Below are 20,826 nucleotides of genomic sequence, written 5' to 3' on the forward strand. Positions count from 1 at the left end.
GTTGCCTGGCGATATTGTCTCGTGTATGAATAGCCATTTACTTGCAAACCTTCGGAATGCATAAGACGAAAATTGAGGACCATTGTCGGATGTCAGCACCTCTGGAATTCCATGGCGTGCAAAATGCGCTTTCATGCATTCAATCATGGCTTCTGATGTGGGCATATCCAGTTTGTCAATTTCAAAGAAATTGCTATGTCTGTCTACTGTGATCAGATAGTTGTTCCCTCCCCATGATAGAAGGTCTGCTGCTACTTGTTGCCAAAGTCTTTCCGACACTGGTGCTATGGTCTGTGCTTCTGCTGGCTGGCGGTCTGCATAGGTTGCACAGGTGTCACAGGCTTCGATGTATTGTCTAATCTCTTTAGACATTCCCGGCCAAAATATGAGGTCGTCGCAGACATGTATTTATGCCGAGGTGGCTGGCATGTGCTTTTTGTTTCATCTCACTCCGCATAGCATGTGGTATGACTATTCTTTGTCCTCGGAGTACTAGCCCATCTTGTACCGCGAGTTCATCCCTGTAATCAAAAAACAGTTTGACAGAGTTGGGTAAGCTTTCCTTATTATGCAGCCACCCCTGGCGATTACCTCTGCCAGTGCTCTCATGTTGGAGTCCTCAACTGTCTTTTGGCAAATCTCTGCGAGCCTGTGGTCTTGTATAGACTGCATTGTCAGATTATTCACTGACATTATTTCTTCCAACTCTGGCTTGCTTGTTGGTGCTTGCGACAGCGTATCTGCTAATGGGATATCTTTCCCTGGTTTATATCGTAGTGTGTAGTTGTATTGCTGCGCCCGTAGCAGGACGTTCTGCAGCCGTTTTGGTGCCTTTGATAAGGGCTTTTTGCTGATTGAGACAAGCGGCTTGTGGTCAGTCAAAACTACTACTTCTCTTCCATGTGTGTAATGGTGAAATTTCTCTAGGCTGTATACAACTGTCAGCATCTCCTTCTCAATTATTATCACAGCATGATCAGTATTCCCGAGAGGCCAATGGGTTTTTGTTACACAATCCTTAGAAATCGTGGTCAGAAATAGATCCAGAAGTGAGCTTGTTAATACGTCAGTATTAACAAGCTCACTTCTGGATCTGGATCTGGGAGGCGGGTCGGGAATGTTACTGGTTGTGTCAGGGAATGGGATATAGAAAAGCTATGTGTGATGCTACCAGTTGTGTCTGTGTAATTAGAGAAACAAAGCCAATTACTGTGGTGGACATTAAAGCCATCAAATACATGTACTTGGGCACTAGTATCTAGGGAGAGTGCTACATCTATGCTGGCAGAGACATGATTTATTAGAATACAGTCCTGAATCGAGGAAGAGTGGTAGAGAAAATATAAGTAGCTGTAAGTATGTTGTAAAGTTAGTCTGAAGTACATGGAAGCCTAGTGGTATGATTCTAGTTTGGATTCCCTAGTCAAGAGGAGGGTGTTATGAATATAGACTTCAAGCCCATGCATGTGTCTGTCAGAGTCCTTATGACAAGTAGGAGATAACCTAGATATGTTAAAGTGATTAGAGAGGATGGAGGACTGTAAGTTAGTTTCACTTGGTGCTAAGATATTCGGGGAGTTTGCTAGGAGAAATGATTCTACATCGTCTAAGTTCCAAGTCCATGGATATTTGTGAATGCGAGCCTCAAAGGAGGAGGCAAATTGTTGTTTGAGTGTGCGTTTGGCTTAATCATTATTTTGGATTGAGCTATCATTTCATTTAATCGTGTTAGTTTTAGGGTGGATGTGCATAGCCTTCATTATGCAACACAGGTAGACCATCAGCTGACTTCTCGTTCACAGGAATGTGGCCACCAGGGATGAGTGCAGCGTCTCTTTCCATGTGAACTACAACCATCCTGATATTGAGGGTACCAGTTTGTCAGTTTGTCAAACTAGTACCCTCAAACCTATCAGACAAGAGTGGCTCAGTCTAATCATATGAGCATACATGGTAAAAAACCACCCCCAAGATGCCAAGTTTTAGAGGAAAGAAATGGGTGAAAGTGGGAGAGTGCATTCATTGTCCTAATCAGGAAAGAAAGCCAAGCACTGAGTATCTAATGAACCCTTGTGACATTACCTCTGCTCCTGACTAATAGGCAAAGAAGGAGTATGGAAGCCAGGCGATAGGCAGAGCCTATCTACTCCTTAAGCAGTTTAGGTTTGCAAACCTGTTATCAGATTGAATTACCAGCTCTAGGGAAGTTGTCAACCAGGACTGAGGAGGCCTCCTTCCCATGGTGTCAAGACATATGAGGTCAGTGGTACAGGTTTAACATTAGAGTGTTTCGTTTCCTAGATGGATACCCTGATGAGATCTATGGGTCCATCAGTACCAAGAGCCATAGCCTGTGCCTAGTTCCAAAGCCAGGTATTTATGATCCTTGCATGGGTAGTTAGGATTAATCGAGTTAGTATCACAGATAATTAGTGTCTGCTATGAAGTTACACTCCTCAACAAAATAGAATTAAGAAAAGAGATTGGAAGGTGTAGTTAATCACACATTATAAGCATGAGGTGTAGATTTTAGATTATTATCTATTAAAGTTAAATGAGGAATAAATTATTAATTGTGGATTAATAAATACATTGGGAAAATTATCATATAAAGACTTTGGGTATGACTCAGATTTTGAACTTGGAACTTCAGATTTTGGTTTTCATGCAAAAAACAATCACCAGTACTTTAGCCCAAGGGAAAGAAAGATATAAATAGTTTCTACTTAATATAAATAATTTTAAGTATAAGTATAAACTATAGCTAATAAGTATCTATCATATAGATAAGATATAGCATATAGGTATAAATTATAAATAGTGCATGTCTACTCAATATACATAATAACTATAGATGTTTAGTATCGATTTTTAACTTTCTTCTGCTTTTTAAAGTTAGGAAATAGAAGATAATTCCCCATTCTATGTGCAAAGCACCATGTATGTGATTTTATAACAGCATGGGAAGTGGAGCAATTGTTTTTGTTTTTTTTTTGTTTTTTTTTTTGTCCAATTGTGACAGAAGAGATGATCAAACCTACAAAAATAGAGTATTAATATACATTAGGATATGCAGGAATTAGGGTAAGATTTAGGAGTATAAGGATTTATAATACTGTTTATCATACAAAACAGACACAGGCAGTCGTCTTGGATGCAAAGTAACTAGCCCTTTTAACCTGACATTTAGGAAAGAATTGTTCCAGTTATTTTGGATGAGGGATTTTAGTATCAGACATAAGAAACCATATACATATGGCCAGTATATATAAATTAAATTTAAGGATACATTTAGTCAAAGAATGATAATTTAAAAGCTTTAAAAGCAGTGAAGAAATATCAGTAATTAAGAGCAGGAAAACAAAGTTTAATAACTTAATCAATCAATAACTTTGCAATACAAGTAAGGAATGTTTCGATGACATGTTGTGTTCACTTTTTAAAAAAAATATTTTTCCTTTGAAGATTGTAACGTTGAGAATGGGGCAACCAAACCAGCTGCCAACATTGTCCTGCTTTTTATTGAAACCAGCCGAGAGCTCTTTTTAGTATCCTCGTTCCTTCAAGTATAATTGTCTGGATCTCTTTTGCATTTGGTTCACCAGGAATATTAGGTAGGACTTCAGGTTCTTCTGTTCATTTTTTTGTTTCATGTTACTTCTGTTGAAGTTTTCAGAAACCAAGTGGCCCGCTACCTGGGGCTAACACTTGAAGTCTATATGAGATACATAGATATTCGAATGTTCTATTAAAGTTCTTTGTCTCTCAAACACTGAGTAAAGAAATTGAGAACATAATTTTCCTCTCCCCAATGAACCATTTTTACATGTTGTAGTACATCTTTTCTTGGTTTTACTGGATTCCAGGACAAGAATTTATCTAGTCTGGTGGAGTATCCAGCATCGTGTTATTACTTGAGGTAACATCCTCGGAAAAGCTAATGTGAGTTAGCCATAGTGAGGAGATCTTATTTGGACAGCGAATATTACGTGATTTTGAATATTTGGTCAGGGTTTACTTCTATGGAAAAAGTATCCTCATGCCAGGTTGTTCTGACAAACCCCTGAACAGAGAGACCTTAGACACTCGAGGATAGTGTCTAGTAGGCATTCAAGTTCTCTCCAAAAAGAGAAATGCTTACAGCACCCGGTATTCCCAAGCGGTCACCCATCTAAGTACTGACCAGGTTCTATGTTGCTTAACTTTGGTGATCGAACGAGAACTGGATGGGAAGCTAGGTGTGAGGTTAAATGAGTTTTTACTTGTTTTCAGCCTCTGGTCAGTACTTAAGCACCTCAACAGAGGGTGGGGTATTTTTGTGGATTTTTTTATTTATATTTTATTTTATTTAATAATATATTTTTCTTTGTTAATCCTGGGTATCGGGTGTTAAGCAATTAGCAACACATACGACCAGTAAAAGCTGTGTGTTTAGGAGCAGATTGTGTCAGAAAAATAATTAAAAGCTTCAAAGAGATGGAAAAAAATAGAATGCTATCAGAAAATTAAGACTGGAAATTCTATTTAAGTAAAATGAAAAACAACTTTGCAAAAACGGCGCAGACCAGTCAATATAGTATATAATATATAAAATTATGTCGGTTTTAAAAGTCGAACTTAAACAGGATTTAAACTGACAAATCAAACTTCGATTCTGACTAGCCAATTTTCATTTATTATTATTGTACCCTGTTATTGACAATAAACTAACTTTGTTACAATTTAATTTTTTTTTTAAATACTGAATCTGGTTCGGCAGTTTACAAACATGGACAATTGCCACTGACTGCGGGTTTGTAAGAACACAAAATAGAAATGTGTTTACTAATGCAGAACTAATTAGTTAATTAGAATCGAAATGTGAAATAAGCATGCTAAATCCATATCAGTATCTTTTGTCACCGAACAGTGACGCAGTACTAGAATTTAAATTCATTACATGCGACATGCAAGGTGAAGATCAAAAAGGCAGAGAAACTAAGTAAATACATGAAAGGAATCTGGATCATGAAGAAAATTAATAATGCTTGTTGGAACACTAGGAACATTTCCAAAAACCTGGTAAAAAGACTAGGAAAAATTGTAATTAAAGGAAGAATTATCACAGTACAATGATTGGCAGTGAAGTAAACAGCTGAAATATTAAACGATCAAAGAACCACCCATCTCAGTGATTGTCTACAAGTCTGTCTGTCTGTCTGTCTGTCTGTCTGTCTCTCTCTCTCCATATATATATTAAACAACTTAACAAATTAAAAGGGCGACTTTCTAAGCAAATAAAAAAAAAAATGAGCTTCGAGGTGGAGCCAATATTAACCATATGTATCGCTTGAAAAAACCAACAATAACAAAATATATATATATATATATATATATATATATATATATATATATATATATTTCTCAGTCTCTTGTCAGAACTACTTTTCGTTTATTAGACATATGGACTTGAAATTTGATAGGAATGATCCACTACTTCAGTAGATTATTCAAAAGATCACGAACAAATCATCAAATTCTTTACTAAAATATTTAATTGGTTTTCTTATGACTTAAACTCAAAAAAGAAATTTTAGCAAAATTTTAAAATCTTCCAATGTTAATTTAACTCTTTTCTACGAGCCCATCACTTTAGTCATAACAGCTCTACTTTAAACTATTTTCACTATAATGGTATGCTTGTCATTGATTTAGAAAATTTGAACTTTTTAAAGATGACACCCACCTTCCCAAAATCTGTTTTCCCTTTAGCTTTAATGAAATTATAATAAAAAACAAAAGATACAGATTGCAAAACGTCTGAAAAAATCTTAAAAGTTCAACCATTTGTAAACCCATAACTTTAGTTGTATAATCTGGTTTGTATTTTCCGATACTTTTTCTTATAGCAAATTGATTATTCAGAAGTATTTTGAGGTTCAACCTCATTCAATTATTGAAACATCCAAGGATGTTGTTGTTGTTATTGTCGTTGTTTGTTTGTTTTTTTATTATTATTATTATCATTTTTTTTTTTGTAATGACAATGATGCCACTGAGCATCCTCTTGAAGAGAGAAAAACTGAAGTACAACTTTGGATCTGGTGACAGACACCTCAACCATCTACTGTTTATGGATGATTTGAAAATATTTGGTAGAAATGAAAAGGAAATGGGGAGACTGGTAGAACTTGTGGGGACATACTCAGAAGACATTGGGATGGAGTTTGGGATTAGTAAATGTGCAGTGCTGGTGATGAAAAGAGGAGTAAAGGTTCATTCGAATGGAATAGTGCTGCCAAATGGAGAAATCATGAAATAGAAGATACAGGATATAAGTATTTGGAAATGTTGGAAGGTGTAGACATCATGAACAGAGAAATGAATGAGAAAGTCAGGAAGGAGTATCTTAGAAGAGTGAAACTAATTGCAAAGTCAAAACTATATGGAGGAAACTTAATGAAAGCAGTGAATGCATCGGTAGTCAGTGTTTTGAGATACAGTGCGGGAATTTTAGAATGGTCTGACAAGGATTTGCATGCCATGGATATCAAAACAAGAAAAGTTTTAGCAATGTTTGGTATATTTCACATTCGAAGTAGCATAGCAAGGCTGTATCAAAAGAGAAAAGACGATGGGAGAGAATTGAAAAGTGTAAAAGATTGTGTTAGAACCGAGGAGATGTCGTTGAAGGAGCATGTGGTTAGAAGTGGGGAGTGGATGCTTAAGGTTGTGGCCAATGAAGTGGAGGTTTGTGAAACCAAGGCTGATTATGTGAAACGTATGGATAGAGAAAGAGCAGAGGAACTGGCTAGGAAGAAAATGCATAGAAGGTTCTTTCAGAATATAGCAGAAGTGGCTGATGAAAGATCATGGCAATGGCTTAGAGCTGGGTATCTGGCTAAGAGAACTGAAGCTTTTGGTTGTGCAGCACAAGAGCAGGCATTAGGAACACGATTGTTCAAAAAAGTGGTTTTAGGAGAGGAAGTTGCTGCAGAATGCCGGATTTGTGTTAAGACATCAGAGTCAATTGCGCACCTTGCTTGCAGGGTGTAGTGGACTGGCCCAGAGAGAGTACTGCAAAAGACACGATCGCAGGGAACTCCGGATATATTGGGAGGTGTGTAAAAAGGTTGGGGTGAAGTGTTTTGGAAAATGGTTTTAGGAGGTGCCTTATGAAGTGAGAACAAGTGAGGATGGCAAGGTAGAGGTATAGTGGGACAAAAGTGTCATAACGACCAAGCAATTGGAACATAATTGTCCGGATTTGGTCGTCATTGACAAGGTCTCAAAAAACTAGAAGATTGTAGACTTCTCAGTACCCTGGGACAGGAATGTGAGAGAGAAGGAGAACGACAAGTCGAGCAATTATGCTCCATTGGCCTTGGAGATAAGGCGTATACACGAGGTTAAAACACAAATAATCCCAGTCGTAGTTGGTACATTAGGAGTAGTATCAAGTCGTCTGGAAGGACAATTGAAAAACTACAAATCCCCGATGTTTTAGGCGGCCTTCAGAGCTCTGATATTGTAGGTACCACCAACATCCTTAAGAAAACCCTTGATCTTTGAAGGGAGACGTTGTTGTTCTTGTTTTTATTGTTGTTGTTGTTGTTGTTGTTGTTGATAATAATAATAATAATAATAATAATAATAATAATAATAATAATAATAATAATCTATATATTAATACGATAGCGTGTGTGTTCTTTTGTGTGTCACGCTTACATCCGGGGTTTTTTAATTGTTATGTACTTCCATTTTTTCACATAAATAATTTTATCAGGAATTCTTCATAAGTTTTGGTTTCGGGTTCGATTATGGCTGAAGGAACTCAAGTTATATATATATATATATATATATATATATATATATATATATATATATATATATATATATATATATATATATAACTTGTTAAAAAAATTTGCAAAAAAAATTGTTTTAAATTCGTTATTATTTGTTTTATTTTTATTATTTTTATTTATAATATGTTTAAAAAATTGTAAACTACTGTGGAATTTTCCGTTTTGCTAATAATAATAATAATAACAATTATTATTATTATTATTATCATCATCATCATCATCAGCAGCAGCAGCAGCAGCAGTCCCTTCTTAGAGTGCATTTCAACTCGTACATGAATATTTTTCTGCATGGAGAAGGTACACAAGAGATGTGAGTATCCCACCTTGTAATCCTAACTCCTTAAGACAATATGCATAGGTAGGTTTTCTTTTCTTTTTTTTTTTTTTTTTTTCACATGTAATGTTCATCATAGGTATAACCAATGATGGCCTTGCAGCATGTGGACACTGTTTTAAATTTTTAAAGGATCTTATGAAAGATCATGGAAAAGAGGAATGAAAAAAACATTGCTAAAATAAATTAACCAAAGAAATTGCCATTTAAAACTTTATACAATAAATATCATTTTTTCTCTGAAGCATATTTCAGTAAATGAAATAGGCTTTTTTGTCTATTAATTCTGTTTTTGAACCTTTTCAATTTCCAATAACGGTCTTCACTTCTGGCAGAAACTAGCTGATATAATCGCCGTATCTGTGGTAAGTTTGAGTACTTTCCAATCCTTCTGGATTCATCGTTAATCTAACTGGTTCTGAACAATTTATGAAAGTGTATAATTATAGATGAAAAAATTATATAAATTGTTCAAAACCAGTTAGATTAATCCATTCCTGACGATGAATCCAGAAGGATTGGAAAGTACTCGGACTTACAACAAATACGGCAATTATATCAGCCAGTTCCTGCCAGTGAAGACTACTATTCAAAAGTTAGAAAGGATCAAAAATAGAATTAATAGACAAAAAACGTCTATTGTATTTAATGAAATAAATATACACACACACACACACACACACACACACACACACACACACACACACACACACACACACACACACATATATATATATATATATATATATATATATATATAATTTTTAAAATCTAATTTATAGTCAAAATATTTTGACTTAAGAAGTAAAATATAAATATACAATAGAATAACTCGCCTACATTCAATATAAATAAAATCGAAATAGAGATATTTAAATTACACAAATTTTACTATGAGTAGTATTAAAATGAAAGAAACATTATTATTTTACTTACGTCTCTTGATCTTCACTGTTTCTTTTTTTGTTTGATAATTCTTTGACACTTAGTTCTGATTTTGTAAGTTTGCTTTTCCTAACTCTGCCTTCAACTTATCCAAATGCTACAGCAACTGTCGATACCTCTAGTTAAAGCCTGTTTTATCAAACGTGCACTTTATTGATTTTTGTTTCATTTCTCTTTGCTTTGTATAGATTTATTTCTTTATGCTTTATATATATTTACTTCATGTTATTTGTTTTTGATCCTGCAAAAACATTTTCATTGGTAATTGGATTGGATTTTTACTTTTTCCCCCATTATTTTCCTCTCTTTCACAAAATGTGTTTATTACTCAGAGGTCTCTCAGCAAATGTAAATTCATCAGACAAAATTATGTTCAAGGCTCCACTTTTTTATTTATGACGTTTAATTTTTTTGTCTTGCATATCCTCATCTGATGAACTTGTTTGTTTTGTTGATATGTGGAATAAATATTAGCATATTCTTTGCTTTTACTCGTCACAAATACTGAAGTGTAAGGATTTATAAGGTTTGGAGTTGGATAGTAAACTGTTTGTTCACATTGCATTTACATTTCTGCATGTTGGTACTATTCGGGAAACAGGGGGCAAAGAGGGAAATTCAAAGACGAATGGTCCAAGGAAATAAACTTTTAGAGTAGAAAATCTTCCGGCACGAACCTCTACAGTAAAGGAGTGTTATTTTTCAAAGTCAGTTATTCAAATAAAAATGAAAATTAATATTTAATAATAACAATTTATAAAGTTAGTTGTTTTAAAAAGAAAGAAAATTAATATTTGACAATATCCATTTATAAAGTTAGTTATTAAAAATATACACACACCTACAAACACCCGGGAAACGCCGGGTACCCCCCCCCCGCTAGTTTGATATAAATCTTGTCAAAATTATATAATTTTATTAATGAACTAGCAGGACGCATGTCCTGATCTTGCCCAAGAATATCGAGGAATCCAAAAATCTTCTGACCTCATCACTTAACAGAAGTATTATTGTTTGATAACGGCATATCTTTATATTTTGCGTACTTATATATGATATTTAAGCAAAGTTATATACTTTCAGTAATCCAATTAACAAGTACTTCATTCAACGTTTGGCCCATGATCATCTTTATTTTATACATAAATATTAATATTGATGGATAATGCCATATCAACCCTTTTCATCCACAAGTTTTTAACACAGTTAAAAGACTATTTATTTAGCTGTTTTAGCACATACCTTAGTCTGTCTCTCTCCATTCTTTTGTAGCAGTGTCCTTTGGGTTGACTTGAAGCTTACACTGCTATTTTCTTAACCCGATTCTACGAGGGAATCTTTTTCATGGAAAAAGTACAAATGGAAACTCATAAGTCTTCTTGTTTGGAATTTATTGTGGATTTTAAGACATAGTGGTTTGGCAATGCCTCACTAAGTTCTCTTCGCTAAGTACACCTTGGTCGGGTGTGTCTGTGGGGGGTAGTCATACCAATCTGTGTGTTACATCTTCAAGAAACGTACCATTCCCTCGCTTCCAGAACCAAAACTCTTCCTAATTTTCCCAAATCGTTCCTGGTCAACTAATTTTGTGATGTCACAATATGGCAATAAATCATGCCATGTGTTAAATGAGTACACAGTACTCCCAACCTATATTTAGTGTGACACCTCGTCAAAATAGACTTGCAGACGTGTTCACAAGTTTGAACTCAATAACACCGTCAAACTAAAATGGAGCCAGTTTCTAAATATACATACTAACTTCTGCTCGCTCGCCATCATAGGGCCCTATTATTGCGGAAAATTTAAATCATATAAAAACTACTTTTTTTTTTCCTTGCCTCCCCACGAGAGCAGAGTAAGACACAAGCTCGATACAATTTGTTTATGTCATATATTTATGAATAATTTAGCGTTGTAATCTCACCATCGGGCTAACTTTATAAATGGATATTATCAAATATTAATTTTCTTCTTTTTTTTTTTAATAACTAATTTAATAAATGGATATTATTAAATATTAATTTTCTTTTTTTAATAACTAATTTCATAAATGTATATTATTAAATATTACTTTTCTTTTTTTTTTTAATAACTAATTTCATAAATGTATATTATTAAATATTACTTTTCTTTTTTTTTTAATAACTAATTTCATAAATGTATATTATTAAATATTACTTTTCTTTTTTTTTTTAATAACTAATTTCATAAATGTATATTATTAAATATTAGTTTTCTTTTTTTTTTAATAACTAATTTTATAAATGTATATTATTAAATATTACTTTTCTTTTTTTTTTTAATAACTAATTTCATAAATGTATATTATTAAATATTACTTTTCTTTTTTTTTTAATAACTAATTTCATAAATGTATATTATTAAATATTACTTTTCTTTTTTTTTTTAATAACTAATTTCATAAATGTATATTATTAAATATTACTTTTCTTTTTTTTTTAATAACTAATTTTATAAATGTATATTATTAAATATTACTTTTCTTTTTTTTTTTTAATAACTAATTTCATAAATGTATATTATTAAATATTACTTTTCTTTTTTTTTTTAATAACTAATTTCATAAATGTATATTATTAAATATTACTTTTCTTTTTTTTTTTAATAACTAATTTCATAAATGTATATTATTAAATATTACTTTTCTTTTTTTTTTAATAACTAATTTTATAAATGTATATTATTAAATATTACTTTTCTTTTTTTTTTAATAACTAATTTTATAAATGTATATTATTAAATATTACTTTTCTTTTTTTTTTAATAACTAATTTCATAAATGTATATTATTAAATATTACTTTTCTTTTTTTTTTTAATAACTAATTTCATAAATGTATATTATTAAATATTACTTTTCTTTTTTTTTTGAATAACTAATTTCATAAATGTATATTATTAAATATTACTTTTCTTTTTTTTTTTAATAACTAATTTCATAAATGTATATTATTAAATATTACTTTTCTTTTTTTTTTAATAACTAATTTCATAAATGTATATTATTAAATATTACTTTTCTTTTTTTTTTTAATAACTAATTTCATAAATGTATATTATTAAATATTACTTTTCTTTTTTTTTTTAATAACTAATTTCATAAATGTATATTATTAAATATTACTTTTCTTTTTTTTTTAATAACTAATTTCATAAATGTATATTATTAAATATTACTTTTCTTTTTTTTTTTTAATAACTAATTTCATAAATGTATATTATTAAATATTACTTTTCTTTTTTTTTTTAATAACTAATTTCATAAATGTATATTATTAAATATTACTTTTCTTTTTTTTTAATAACTAATTTTATAAATGTATATTATTAAATATTACTTTTCTTTTTTTTTTTAATAACTAATTTTATAAATGTATATTATTAAATATTACTTTTCTTTTTTTTTTTTAATAACTAATTTCATAAATGTATATTATTAAATATTACTTTTCTTTTTTTTTTTAATAACTAATTTCATAAATGTATATTATTAAATATTACTTTTCTTTTTTTTTTTAATAACTAATTTCATAAATGTATATTATTAAATATTACTTTTCTTTTTTTTTTTAATAACTAATTTCATAAATGTATATTATTAAATATTACTTTTCTTTTTTTTTAATAACTAATTTCATAAATGTATATTATTAAATATTACTTTTCTTTTTTTTTTTAATAACTAATTTCATAAATGTATATTATTAAATATTACTTTTCTTTTTTTTTTTAATAACTAATTTCATAAATGTATATTATTAAATATTACTTTTCTTTTTTTTTTTAATAACTAATTTCATAAATGTATATTATTAAATATTACTTTTCTTTTTTTTTTAATAACTAATTTTATAAATGTATATTATTAAATATTACTTTTCTTTTTTTTTTTAATAACTAATTTCATAAATGTATATTATTAAATATTACTTTTCTTTTTTTTTTTAATAACTAATTTTATAAATGTATATTATTAAATATTACTTTTCTTTTTTTTTTTTAATAACTAATTTCATAAATGTATATTATTAAATATTACTTTTCTTTTTTTTTTTAATAACTAATTTCATAAATGTATATTATTAAATATTACTTTTCTTTTTTTTTTAATAACTAATTTCATAAATGTATATTATTAAATATTACTTTTCTTTTTTTTTTAATAACTAATTTCATAAATGAATATTATTAAATATTACTTTTCTTTTTTTTTTGAATGACTAACTTTATAAATGGATATTGTTAAATATTAATTTTCTTTTTTTTTAATAACTAATTTCATAAATGTATATTATTAAATATTACTTTTCTTTTTTTTTTTAATAACTAATTTCATAAATGTATATTATTAAATATTACTTTTCTTTTTTTTTTTAATAACTAATTTCATAAATGTATATTATTAAATATTACTTTTCTTTTTTTTTTAATAACTAATTTCATAAATGAATATTATTAAATATTACTTTTCTTTTTTTTTTGAATGACTAACTTTATAAATGGATATTGTTAAATATTAATTTTCTTTTTTTTAATAACTAATTTTATAAATAGATATTATTAAATATTAATTTTCTTTTTTTTAATAACTAACTTCATAAATGGATATTATTAAATATTAATTTTCTTTTTTTTTAATAACTAACTTTATAAATGAATATTATTAAACATTAATTATATTTTTATTGAATGACTAACTTTATAAATGGATATTATTAAATATTAATATTCTTTCTTTTTTTTAATAACTAATTTTATAAATAGATATTATTAAATATTAATTTTCTTTTTTTTTAATAAAAAACTTTATAAATGGATATTATTAAATATTAATTTTCTTTTTTTTTAAATAACCAGCTTTATAAATGTTATTATGAAATATTAATGGATACTATTAAATATTAATTTCTTTTGTTAAAAAACTAACTTTATAATGGGATATTATTAAATATTAATTGTCTTTTTTTTAATAATCTGTACAAATGGATATTATTTAAATACGAATTTTCTTTTTTTTTAATTAACTTTATAAATGGATATTATTAAATATTAATTTTTTTTTTAAAACTAACTTTATAAATGGATATTATTAAATATTAATTTTCTTTTGTTTTGAATAACTAACTTTATAAATGGATATTTTAAATATTAATTTTCTTTTTTTAAATAACTATTTTATAAATGGATATTTCCTTTTTTTAATACCTAATACGGGCTAATTTTATAAATGGATATTATTAAATATTAATTTTCTTTTCTTTTATTTAAATAACTAACTTTATAAATGGATATTATCAAATATTAATTTTCTTTTTTTTATAACTAACTTTATAAATGGATATTATTAAATATTAATATTCTTTTTTTATAACTAACTTTATAAATGGATATTATTAAATATTAATTTTCTTTTGTTTTGAATACCTTACTTTATAAATAGAGATTATTAAATATTAATTTTTTTAAACTAACGTTATGAATGGATATTATTAGATATTAATTTTCTTTTTCTTTTAAATAACTAACTTTATAAATGGATATTTTTAAATATTAATTTTCTTTTTTTTTAATAACAAACTTTATTAATGGATATTATTAAATTTTAATTTTCTTTTTTTAAATAACTAACTTTATAATGGGATATTATTAAATATTAATTGTCTTTTTTTTAATAATCTTTATAAATGGATATTATTAAATACGAATTTTCTTTTTTTTTAATTAACTTTATAAATGGATATTATTAAATACTAGCGGGGGTACCCGGCGTTGCCCGAGTGTTTGTTTCCGGGACGGGAGGTGGGAGTTTTAAAAAATGTTATGGTAGGTAAGTAGGAAGGATCAAACCCGGAGTCATGAGTAAAAGTAGGAAAATAAAGTGTGAAAAAAAAAAAAAAAAACAACATCTGCAACGTTAACAGTTCGGCCACCAAGAAAAGTCCATTCCAGTTGTTTAGGAAAAAAAAAAAAAAAAAAAAACGACTACGGTAGGTCGGCGCGAACGTGAAAATATAATGTGAATTGTCCAGCACGCTAACCACTACGCCACAGAGCACTGCAGCTTATTTTAGTGATTTTAAATAACTTCACATAAAAGAACTACGAAGCCAAACCGGTGTTCTCTTCTCAACTGTTCCTTGTGAACGATCCCCAAACGGTGTTAAGTGGTGGCAGGGGGAGGAGGAATTTAATAGAGAGAAAATATTTTACCACTTCCATTGATCTTAACCGATTTTGGCCGTGACTTCTCAGCAGAAAAAGTATAGAAATCTAAGATTATCGAGGAATTTGAGAAATAATAAGCCTATAACACACCTCAGATATTGTTCTGCCGTTTGTGCATATTATATTTGCATGAAATATCTTGATTTTTAATCCTATTAAGGTCAAAATCAGACGGGAAAAAATGAATTCATTTTATTTATATAGAGATTAATTTTCTTTTTTTTTTTTAAACTAACTTTATAAATGGATATTTTTTAATATTAATTTTCCTTTTTTTTTAATACCTAATACGGGCTAACTTTATAAATGGATATTATACAATATAAATTTTCTTTCTTTTTTTTAATAACCAATTTTATAAATGGATATTATTAAATATTAATTTTCTTTTCTTTTTTTAAATAACTAACTTTATAAATGGATATTATTAAACATTAATTTTCTTTTTTTTTAAATAACTAACTTAATAAATGGATATTTTTAAATATTAATTTTCTTTTTTTTTTGAAAAACTAACTTTATAAATGGATATTATTAAATATTAATTTTCTTTTCTTTTATTTAAATAACTAACTTTATAAATGGATAATATCAAATATTAATTTTCTTTTTTTTTTAATAACAAACTTTATAAATGGATATTATTAAATATTAATTTTCTTTTCTTTTATTTAAATAACTAACTTTATAAATGGATATTATCAAATATTAATTTTCTTTTTTTTTATAACTAACTTTATAAATGGGTATTATTAAATATTAATATTCTTTTTTTATAACTAACTTTATAAATGGATATTATTAAATATTAATTTTCTTTTGTTTTGAATACCTTACTTTATAAATAGAGATTATAAAATATTAATTTTTTTTTAAACTAACGTTATGAATGGATATTATTAGATATTAATTTTCTTTTTCTTTTAAATAACTAACTTTATAAATGGATATTTTTAAATATTAATTTTCTTTTATTTTAATAACAAACTTTATTAATGGATATTATTAAATTTTAATTTTCGTTTTTTTAAATAACTAACTTTATAAATGGATATTTTAAATATTTATTTTCTTTTTTTAAATCACTAACTTTATAAATGGATATTATTAAATATTAATTTTCTTTTTTTTAAAATAACTAACTTTATAAATGGATATTTTTAAATATAAATTTTCTTTTTTTTAATAACTAACTTTATAAATGGATATTTTTAACTATTAATTTTCATATTTTTGATAACTAACTTTATAAATGGATATTATTAAATATTAATTCATTTAACAACTTAGTTTACAAATGGATATTTTTATATATTAATTTTCTTTTTTTTTTAAATAACTAACTTTATACATGGATATTTTTAAATATAAATTTCCTTTTTTTTTAAATAACTAACTTTATGAATGGATATTATTAAATATTAATTTTTTTATAATTTTCTATTATAAATGGATATTATCAAATATTAATTTTCTTTTTTTAATAACTAACTTTATAAATGGATATTATTTAATATTAATTTTTTTCTAATAACTAACTTAATAAATGGATATTATTAAATATGACTTTGCTTTTTTTTAATAACTAACTTTCGAAATGGATATTATTAAATATTAATTTTCTTTTTTTTTTTTTTAAATAACTTTATAGATGGATATTGTTAAATATTAATTTTCATTTTTTTAAATAACTAAATTTATACATGGATATTAATAAATATAAATTTCCTTTTTTTAAATAACTAATTTATGAATGGATATTATTAAATATTAATTTTTTCTAATAACTAACTTAATAAATGGATAATATTAAATATGACTTTGCTTTTTTTAATAACTAACTTTCAAATGGATATTATTAACTATTAATTTTCTGTTTTATAACAAACTTTATAAATGGATATTGTCAAATATTAATTTCCTTTCTTTTTAAAATAACTAACTTTAAAAATGGTTATTATCAAATATTAATTTTCTTTTTTAGTTGAATAACTGACTTTATAAATGGGTATTAATAAATATTGATTTTCTAACCTTATAAATGGATAATATTAAATATTAATTGCCTTTTTTAAAAGAACTAACTTGATAAAAACTGATATTATTAAATATTATCTTTTTAATATCTAGCTTTATAAATGGATATTATTAATATTAATTTTCTATTTGTGTAATACTATCTTTATAAATAGATATTATTAAATATTATTTTTTTCTCTTTTTTTAATAAGTAACTTGATAAATGGATATTATTAAATATTAATTTTCTTTTTGTTAAATGACTTTATACATGAATGTTATTAAACATCAATGTTCTTTTTTGTTTTTAATAAATCACTTTATAAATAGATATTATTAAATATTAATTTTCTTTTTTTTAAACTAACTTTATAAATGGATATTACTAATATTAATTTTTTTAATAACTAACTATATAAATGGATATTTTAAAACATAAATTTTCTTTTTTTTTAATATCTAACTTATAAATGGATATTATTAAATATTAATTTTCTTTTTTTTTGATAACTAACTTTATAAACAAATATTAATTTTCTTTTATTTGATAATAACTAACTTTATAAATGGACATTATTAAATATTAATTTTTTGTTTTTTTGAATAACTTATTTTATAAAAGGACACTATTAAATATTAATTTTTAATTTTCTTTCTTTTTTTATAACTAACTTTATAAATGGATATCATTAAATATTAATTTTCTTTTTCGTTTCTTGAAATAACTAACTTCATGATTGGATATTTTTAAATATTAATATTCTTTTTTTTTAAATACCTAACTTTATAAATGGATATTATTAAATATTAATTTTTTTTTTTAATAAATAACTTTATAAATTGATATTGCTATTTGTTTTAATAACTAACATAATGAATGGATATTATTAAATATTAATATTTTTTTTTAATAACTAACTTTATAAATGGATATTATTAAATATGATTTTTTAACAACTAACTTTAAAAATTTCCTTTTTAAATAACTAACTTTATAAATGGATATTTTTAAATATTAATTTTCTTTCATTTTTTGTATAAATTACTTTATAAATGTATAATATTAAACATAAATTGTCGTTTTTTTAATAACTGACTATAATAAATGGATATTATTAAATATTAATTTTCATTTTTTTTAATAATTTACTTTATAAATGGATATTATTAAATATTAATTTTCCTTTTTTTTTTGAATACCTAACTTTATAAATGGATATTATTAAATATAAATTTTCTTTTGTTTTGAATAACTAACTTTATAAATGGATATTTTAAATATTAACTTCCTTTTTTTAATATCTAACTTATAAATGGATATTATTAAATATTAATGTTCTTTTTTTTTAATTAACTAACTTTATAAATGGATATGATTAAATATTAATTTTCTTCTTTTTTTTAAATAACTTTATAAATGGATATTTTTAAATGTTAATTTTCTTTCGTTTTTTTATAACTAATTTTATAAATAGATATTATTAAATATTAATTTTCTTTTTTGTTTTAAAATATCTAACATTATAAATGGATATCATTAAAATTAATTTTCTTTTTTTTTAAATAACAAACTTTTTAAATAGATATTGTTAAATATTAATTTTCTTTTTTTTTTGAATAACACACTTTATAAATGGATATTATACAATATTAATTTTGTCTCTTTTTTAATAACTAAATTTAGAAATGGATATTATTAAATATTAATTTCATTTTTTTTTTTTTAAACTAAATTTATAGATGGATATTATCAAATATTAATTTTCTTTTTTTTTTTTGGTAACTAACTTTATAAATGGATATTATACAATATTAATTTTCTTTTGTTTTGAATACTTTACTTCATGAATGGATATTATTAAATATTACTTTTCTTATTTTTAAACTAACTTTATGAATGGATAATATTAATTTTCTTTTTATTTTAAATAACTAACTTTATAATTGGATATTATTAAATATTAATTTTCTTTTTTTTAAACTAACTTTATAAATGGATATTACTAATATTAATTTTTTTTAATAACTAACTATATAAATGGATATTTTAAAACATAAATTTCCTTTTTTTTTAATATCTAACTTATAAATGGATATTATTAAATATTAATTTTCTTTTTTTTTAATAACTAACTTTATAAACAAATATTAATTTTCTTTTATTTGATAATAACTAACTTTATAAATGGACATTATTAAATATTAATTTTTTGTTTTTTTGAATAACTAATTTTATAAAAGGACACTAAAATATAAATTTTCTTGTTTTTTTTAATAACTAAAGTTATATATGGATATTATTAAATATTAATTTTTTTTAACAACTAACTTTATAAATTGATATTATTAAATATTAATTTTCTTTTTTTTTAATAACTTTATAAATGGATATTATTAAATATTATTGCCTTTTTTTTTAAATAACTATGTGATATTATTACATATTAATTTTTTTAATAACTTACTTTATAAATGGATATTATTAAATATTAATTTTCTATTCTTTTTTAAGACTAACTTTATAAATGTATATTAGTAATATTAATTTTTTTCTTTTTTTTATGAGTAACTTTATAAATGGATATAATTAAATATTAATTTTCTTTTTTTAAACGACTAACTTTATAAATGGATATTATAAAACATTAATTTTCTTTTTTTTTGTATAACAAACTTTATTAATGGATATTATTAAATATTGATTTTCTTTTTTTTAATAATTAACTTTATAAATTGATATTATTAAATATTAATTTTCTTTTTTTTTAATAATTAACTTTATAAATGTTATAAATGGATATTTTTAAATATTAATTTTCTTTTTTTTAATAACTAACTTTAGTAATGGATATTATTAAATATAATTTTCTTTTTTTAATAACTAACTTTAGTAATGGATATTGTTAAATATTAATTTTCTTTTTTTTAATAACTAACTTTAAAAATTGATATTATCAAATACTAATATTCTTTTTTTAATAACTAACTTTAGTAATGCACATTATTAATATTAATTTTCTTTTTTTTTAATAATTAACTTTATAAATGGATATTATTAAATGTCAATTTTCTTTTTTTTAATAAATTACTTCATAAATGGATATTATTATATATCAATTTTTGTTTTAATAACTCACTTTATAAATGGATATTATTAAATATTAATTTTCTGTTTTTTTAATAACTAACTTTAAAAATGGATATTATTAAATATTAATTTTCTTTTTTTTTTAATAACTAACTTCATAAATGGATATTATTAAATATTAATTTTCTTTTTTTTTTAATAACTAACTTTATATTATAAAATATTAATTTTCCTTTTTTTTTTTAATAGGATTCATATAAAAAGTTGTGGGAGGAGGAAGTAATGTGTGCGATAGAAAGTACTCACTGACGTTTTTTTTTATCGTAGTTTATGTATTTGTATGTG

At 24.9% G+C, this 20,826-nt stretch overlaps 1 protein-coding gene across 5 annotated transcripts in view; it reads right to left on the reverse strand.

The window, feature by feature from the left end:
- Positions 1 to 20,826, reverse strand: part of LOC145260554 (uncharacterized) — a 285,770-nt gene that overhangs the window by 250,055 nt on the left and 14,889 nt on the right. Inside the window, exon 1 of one of the 5 annotated variants that reach the window (XM_080118791.1) lies at positions 9,118 to 11,099. The exons of the other annotated variants lie outside the window; for them this stretch is intronic. The gene's annotated coding sequence lies outside the window, so the exon portion shown is untranslated. Of the gene's footprint in view, positions 1 to 9,117; positions 11,100 to 20,826 lie in introns of those variants that run through there. 5 annotated transcript variants of the gene reach the window in all.

Source organism: Euprymna scolopes, chromosome 36, assembly GCF_053919585.1.
Source record: "Euprymna scolopes isolate OS-2025 chromosome 36, ASM5391958v1, whole genome shotgun sequence".
Lineage (NCBI taxonomy): Eukaryota > Metazoa > Mollusca > Cephalopoda > Sepiida > Sepiolidae > Euprymna > Euprymna scolopes.